This window comes from Eretmochelys imbricata, chromosome 23 (genome assembly GCF_965152235.1).
Source record: "Eretmochelys imbricata isolate rEreImb1 chromosome 23, rEreImb1.hap1, whole genome shotgun sequence".
Lineage (NCBI taxonomy): Eukaryota > Metazoa > Chordata > Testudines > Cheloniidae > Eretmochelys > Eretmochelys imbricata.
In genome coordinates, this window is record NC_135594.1 from 6,737,354 (window position 1) to 6,745,204 (window position 7,851).

The window sequence follows — 7,851 nt, forward strand, 5'->3', positions numbered from 1 at the left end:
GACCGTATAAAAGTTTTGCTAAAGTCAAGATATATCACATCCACTGCTTTCCCCATATCCACAGAGCCAGTTATCTCATCATAGAAGGCAATCAGGTTGGTCAGGCATGACTTGCCCTTTGTGAATCCATGTTGACTGTTCCTGATCACCTTCCTCTCCTCCAAGTGCTTCAAAATGGATTCCTTGAGGACCTGCTCCATGATTTTTCCGGGGACTGAGGTGAGGCTGACTGGCCTGTAGTTCCCCAGATCCTCCTTCTTCCCTTTTTTAAAGATGGGCACTACATTAGCCTTTTTCCAGTCATTCGGCACCTCCCCCGATCGCCATGAGTTTTAAAAGATAATGGCCAATGGCTCTGCAATCACATCAGCCAACTCCCTCAGCACCCTTGGATGCATTAGATCTGGACCCATGGACTTCTGCATGTCCAGCTTTTCTAAATAGTCCTTAACCTGTTCTTTCACCACTCACAGCTGCTCACCTCCTCCCCATACTGTGTTGCCCAGTGCAGCAGTCTGGGAGCTGACCTTATCTGTGAAGACCGAGGAAAAAAACGCATTGAGTACTTCAGTTTTTTCCACATCATGTGTCACTAGGTTGCCTCCCCCATTCAGTAAGGGTCCCACACTTTCCCTGACCTTCTTCTTGTTGCGAACCCATACCTGTAGAAACCCTTCTTGTTACCCTTTACATCCCTTGCTAGCTGCAACTCCAGTTGTGCTTTGGCCTTCCTGATTACACCCCTGCATGCTCAAGCAATATTTTTATACTCCCCCCTAGTCATCAGTCCAAGTTTCCACTTCTTGTAAGCTTCCTTTCTGAGTTTAAGCTCACCGAAGAGTTCACTGTTAAGTCAAGCTGGTCACCTGCCATATTTGCTATTCTTTCTACACATCGGGATGGTTTGTTCCTGCAACCTCAAGAAGGCTTCTTTAAAATACAGCCAGCTCTCCTGGACTTCTTTCTCCCTCATGTTATTCTCCCAGGGGATCCTGCCCATCAATTCCCTAAGGAAGTCAAAGTCTGCTTTTCTGAAGTCCAGGGTCCGTATTTTGCTACTCTCCTTTCTTCCTTTTGTCAGGATCCTGAACTCAACCATCTCATGGTCACTGCTGCCAAGGTTGTCACCCACTTCTACTTTCCCTACCAATTCTTCCCTGTTTGTAAGTAGCAGGTCAGGAGGAGCACGGCCCCTAGTTGGTTCCTCCAGCACTTGCACCAGGAAGTTGTCTCCAACACTCTCCAAAAACTTCCTGGATTGTCTGTGCACTGCTGTATTGCTCTCCCAGCAGATGTCAGGGTGACTGAAGTCCCCCATTAGAACCTGGGCCTGTGATCTGGAAACTTCAGTTAATTGTCCGAAGAAAGCCTCGTCTACCTCATCCTCCTGGTTCGGTGGTCTATAGCACATGCCCACCACGACATCACCCTTGTTGCTCTTGCCTCTAAACTTAACCCAAAGACTCTCAACAGGCTTTTCTCCAGTTTCAAGCGGAGCTCTGAGCAATCATACCGCTCCCTTACATACAGTGCAACTCTTCCACCTTTCCTCCCCTGCCTGTCCTTCCTGAACAGTTTATACCCACCCATGACAGTGCTCCAGTCACGTGAACTGCCCCCCAAAGTTTCTGTTATTCCAATGACATCATAGTTCCTGCCAATCTGCAAACAGGACCCAGGCTTGATCTAAACACTAACGTGTTTCAGCGTGTCTGAAACAAGCGAACACGCATTTGACCCAATGGACGCACACAGCAGGAATGTGTCTGGCAATATGTTGCGTATGGCAGTGGTTCTCAATCAGGGCCCCCTAGCAGGCCGTGAGCAGGTTTCAGGGGGGTCCGCCAAGCAGGGCCAGCGTTAGACTCACTGGGGCCCGGGGCCTTGAGCCCCTGCCATCCGGGGCTGAAGACAAAGCCTGAGCAACTTCACTTGGTGTGGGGCCCTGGGCAATTGCCCTGCTTGTACCCCCGAATGGCAGTCCTGGCTTTTCTATGCAGAAAACCAGTTGGTGCGGAACAGCTGGGCCGTGGAGATTTTATAGCGTGCTGCGGGGCCTCAGAGAGGGAAAGGCTGAGAACTCCTGGCGTACGATCCCTCCTGAGCACGAGGCCTGTTCTGACGGTGCCGGTCACTACACGCTGCAGCTCCAGGGGTGGGGCTGCGAGTGTATCAGGGCGCGTGCAGCTGGGCTCATCCCTGGGGCTTGCACCATTCAGCCTGCCCCCCACCCCAGACGTCTTTTAAACTGGGGGCTTGAAACTGAGGTGATTTTCATCCAGAGGCTGGGGCAGCATCCGAGCGGGAAGCTGGCCATGGCCCATGGGCATCCTTGATGGCACAGCCCACCCTGGGAACCCCATCCGCTGCAGCAGGACAGGGGCTGGCCCCGCACAGAGCCTTGCGGCTTCAGAACTTGTTTGTTTTTCCAGACTATTCTAGCTGCTCGTGATCTGGCCACTCGTGTGAGAGCCCGAGCCATGGCAACGTACCACGAGGGCACCCCCAGGTCACAGGACAGCCCCCCCCCCCATTGGGCTGGGTGACCTCCAAAGGTCTCGGTTCGCAGCCTCGCTGCTGTGGTTCCCTGCTCAGCACCGCAGTGCTGATGCGCATGCTCCTCGGCGGCTCTTCTGACTCCATTCTGGCCTGTCCTAACGGCACGGCTCCTCCCCTGAGGCTTGTTTCATGCAGGGGCGTAGTCTGTGGGCTGACCTTGGAAGAGCACAGCCACCGTCACCCCCTCCACACACACCCCACCATCAGCCCCCCAGCCAGTGAGCCAGGCCCAGCCGTCGAAGGAGAGCTGGGGGGCATTTGTAGAGCCCCGGGTCTGTGTGTTGCAGGCTAGTGGGTCTCTCCCACCCCCTTATTCCTGTCTTCTTGCTTCCACCCTCATTGTCCCCCCACAGCCAAGGAGGGGCTCACAGGGGTTTGGCCCATCAAAGCAGAAGCACGTTGGTCCAGTTAATGCAGCTTTAATGTCGGCCTCTGGCTCGCTGCCCTGGCTGGCCCTGCCCCAGTTCAGCCAGACCCCAAGCCGGCGGGGGGGTGATTTACAGGGGGGTGTAGATAAGGACTGGGCGTGCCGTGCTGTGCCAGACCCTGGTGGGGGTGGGGCGCGCACACAGAGCTGCTGTGAAGGTCTGTACATCAGCTTCAGAGCCATATGTATAAACCCAATTGCACCCGCTCCCCCCACACATCTGATTGGGCCGTGCTCCGCCCCACCGGCGGGCTCCTGGGCTGGAAGGGCCCCCCAGATGCTGCCTCAGCTAGGAGCAGCAGGTGGCCCCAGCATGCCTAACCCTAGCCCTTCATGCCGTAGGGTGGCGGCACTCGGAGCTCCATCCATTTGGGAGTCAGGGCAACCATGGGTGTGTGCAGGAATTTAAATTTGACCCCTTTTGTGCCTTCCCAGGAGCTTACTCTCCCCTCCTCCCCACGAGGCCCTGGGAGGAGCTTACTGCCCTCCCCCACCAGGCCCCGGGAGGAGCTTGCTTTCCCCCCTCCCCGACAGGAGCTCGATCTTCCCTCCCTCCACAGACCTAGGGCCAGAGAAGTTCTGGGCCCCTGATGATTATGGGGGTGCATGCCCCTGAGGGCAACTAAACAAGCCTCCCCAACCCACGTGTGACTGGGAAAACGCTGCTCACGGCCCCGAGGCCCTGCTGGAGGCGGGGCTGCATGGGGACTGACAGCCCCAGGGAGAATGGCCCCAGATGCTTGGGGCAGAGGGGGTGGGTCACAAGTGAATGGAGAACCCCTGTGGGCCCTGCCCAGGCACCCCTCAGGCCTCATGCCCACAGCGGCTCCCTGGGGCAGGGCCTCGCTCCAGGGTGGTGGAATCCCCAGAGGTGCTTGCCCAGCCCTGGCCTCACAGTACTCCCATTAGCATCAACGTGGCTGGGAGACGGAGCCTCTGGATGGCCAAGGGAGTCACAGGAAGCCACAGGGCAGGGAGGAGGCCCGAGAGGGCTGGAGCAGCAGGGAGTGGGGACAGCAGAGGTGGGAGTCGGAGCAGTGGAATAAATGAGGGGGTTTCAAGTGGGTTCTGCAGGGAGCAGTTCTAACCCTGACACTGTTGGACATTGTCAGCAATGAGCTGGAACTAACCATACCATTGCTGCAGAGACAGCGTACGGCACAGATCGGTGGAGCGGTGAATAGTGAGCACAGGGCTGTCAGCCAGCGCGAGCTAGGCCCATTCAAACATGCGTCTAACCCAGCCAACTGCAGTTCTACATGAGGGATCAAGAGACGCCAGCCACCCCTACCGCACAGGGGGCTGTGTCCTGGCAAGCAGGGACTCTGAAGGGGATTGAGGGGTCACAGTGAACAAACAACTCAACATGAGCTCCCATGGTGATGCTGGTGCCAAGAACGTAAGAACGGCCAGACTGGGTCAAACCCATGGTCCTGCTAGCCCAGCATCCTGTCTCTGACCATGGCTCGTGCCAGATGCTTCATACAGAACAGGGCAATTATGGAGTGATCCTTCCCTGTCATCCATTTCCAGCTTGTGGCAGTCAGAGGCTAGGGATACCTAGAGTATGGGCTTGCATCCCTGATGATCTTGGCTCACAACCATTGATGGATCTGTCCTCCAGGAACTTATCTCATGCTTTTTTGAACCCAGTTATACTTTTGGCCTTCACACCATCTCATGGCACTGAGTTCCACAGGTTGACTCTGCCTTGTGTGAAGAAGTATTTTGTTTTAAACCTGCTGCCTATTAGTTTCACCGGGTGACCCCAGGTTCTTGTGTTACGTGAAGGGACAAATAATTCCTTAGTCACTTTCTTCAGACCATTATATAGACGTCTCTCATCTCCCCCCTTAGTCTTCTCTTTTCCAGTCTGAACAGTCTCAATCTTTTAAATCTCTCCTCATACGGAAGCTGTCCCAGACCCTTAATCATTTTGGTTGCCCTTCTTGGTACCTTCTCCAATTCTAATATATCTTAAGATGGGGCAACTAGAACTGCCCGCAGCATTCAAGGGGTGGACATACCATGGATTTATATAGAGGCAATATGATATTTACTGTCTTATTATCTCTCCCTTGCCTAAGGATTCCCAACATTCTGTTAGCTTTTTTGACACCCGTTGCACATTGACTGGATGTTTTCAGAGAACTATCCATGATGACTCCAAGATCTCTTTCTTGAGTGGTAACAGCTAATTTAGACCCTATCATTTTGTATGTATAGTTGGGATTATGTTTCCAACGTGCATTACTTTGCATTTATCAACATTGAGTTTCGTCTTCCATTTTGTTGCCCAGTCTCCCCGTTTTGTGAGATCCCTTTGTAACTCTTCACAGTCTCCTTTGGATTTAACTATCTGGAGTATTTTGTATCATCTGAAAAATTTGCCACCTCACTACTTTACCCCTTTTTCCAGATCATTTATGAATATGTTGAACAGCCCTGATCGCAGTACAGACCCTTGGGAGACACCACTATTTACCGGCTCTCTCATCTGTGAAAACTGACCATTTATTCCTACTCTTTGTTTTCTGTCTTTTAACCAGTTACTGGTCCATTCCCTTTCATCCCATGACAGCTTATTTTGCTTAGAGTCTTTGGTGAGGGACCTTGTCAAAAGTTTTCTGAAAGTCCAAGTAAACTATATCCACGAAATCATCTTTGTCCTCATGTTTGTTGACTTCCTCAAAGAATTCAAATAGATTGGGGAGGCATGATTTCCCTTTACAAAAGCCATGTTGATTCTTCCCAAATAAATCGCGTTTATCTATGTGTCTGATAATTCTGCTTACTATAGTTTCAACCAATTTGCCTGGTACTGAAGTTAGGCTTAGTGGTCTGTATTTGCCAGCATTGCCTCTGGACCCTTTTTAAAAATTGGAGTCACATTAGCTATCCTCCTGGTCATCTGGCACAGAGGCTGATTTAAGTGATAGGTTACATACCACAGTTAGTATTTCTGCAATTTTATATTTGAATTCCTTCAGACCTCTTGGGTAAATACCGTCTGGTCCTGAAGACTTGTTACTGTTTAATTTACCAATTTTTTCCAAAACCTCCTCTCTCAATCACTCAATCTGGGACAGTGCCTCAGATCTGTCAGCTAAAAAGAATGGCTCGTTTCTGTTTTCCTTAGTAGGATCCAACTTCCAATTTTTAAAGGATGTCTCTTCGTCTCTAACCACCTCTTTTACACTCTTGTTTAGCCATGGCAGAATTTTTTCCCCATCAGGGGTATACATTTAGTGTGAGCCTCTATTAGGGTGCTTTAAAGTTCTCAGAACCAAGCACAGTCTGTTTAGCTGATCCCAGAGAAGACTGAAAAGTGACTCAATCACAGCAACTTCAGAGCAGCCAAACTAGGTACTAAAGGGCACTTTAATCTAATGGAGAAAAGCAGAACAAGAACCAATGACTACAAGTTGGAACCTGACACATTCCAGTTAGAAATTAGGCATAAATATTCCCCAGTGGAACAAACTCTCCAGGGCAGTGGTGGATTCTCCACCTCCTGATCTCTCCCAGTACAACCTGGCTGCCTTTTGGGAAGAAAACTTCAGCCAAGCACAAGCGACTGGGTCCCTACAGGGGTAACTCAGAGGCAGCTCCCTGGCCTGTGATAAAGCAGGTCAGACTAGATGATCTAATGGGCACGTCTGGCCTTGGAATCGGAGAGAAATACAGGTTCTCCCACTGGAGTATCGTCAGCCTCTCTCGTATGCACAGCAGCCAGCCGCACAGGCCCCGGCAGCAGGCTTCATGCGAAGGGCTGCACGACAGCACAGCTGCATCCCCAGCCCACTGGGGTTCTCTGGCTCGGCCACACACCTCCAAGCTGCCCCATTGATTGGAAAGTTTTTCCCCCCTTCAGCCTCATGCCGACATAGCAAACAGCTGGACATGAGTGGCGGAGAACCAGGGCCTGTGTGGGGAACTTACACGGCACAAGCTGAGCTGAGGCGTAGCTGAGGTAGCGGGGGGCAGAGGGACGTCTTTGGGGAGAGGCCGGTGAGTGAAGGGCACAGAGTGGGGCTCAGCTCTCAGCCTCGTTCCCCACTCCCTGGCTGAATGGGGGCTGGGCACCAAGCCCCATGGGTAAGGAGGACTGCAGCATCATAGGGCCTATTGTACTGGTACCAGGAGTGCTGCCAGACTGCAGAGGAAGCTGGGCCCTGCACCTTCTTGGCCTGGACCTCTGTGGAAGTGCCCAGGCTCCAGTTAGGGTGAAGCCCCCAGAACCTCACCGCTGGGGGTCACCGAGCCGACTGGCCGCAATGCATGCTGGGACCCAAAGTCTCCATGGGCTGCATGTCCATATCTTGAAGGATTCTCTCTCTGTATGCCCATTAGGTGGGGCTGGCAAGTAGGTGTGCCTGGGCCCAGCGATTCCCCCAGGAACACAGCTGCTCTGAGACTGGGCCAGGAAATGACCGCTCCCCCCCGCAGCTTCCCCCAGCCAGGGCACCGGGTCAGGCTGGAGCCCACAGGGTTGGGGAGGAGCAGGGTGGCACCTGTTCTGGCACAGGAGGCTGCCCCCGCCACACTCACCCATCCTCGGGTTTTCCCAAGGGACGGACTGTTTAGTTTGGTTAGAGACCAATTTGAATTTGTTCCCCCCTCCCCCTGCAGTCACGCATACCAGTCTCTGATGCGGATGAGCCAAGGACGGGGCCCGACTGAATCCAGGGTGAGACCCAGCTCCCACCAACGCTCTTACCCCCCCACAGTACACGCCAAAGCCATGATCCCCCGCCCCCCCCCGCCCATCCCACCTCTCTGCCAGCAGGACATCCACCCTGCCCAGCTGGCTCCCTGGCAGCCCTACCCCCCCGTCCTCACAGCCCCCAGGGGCCAATTGACCA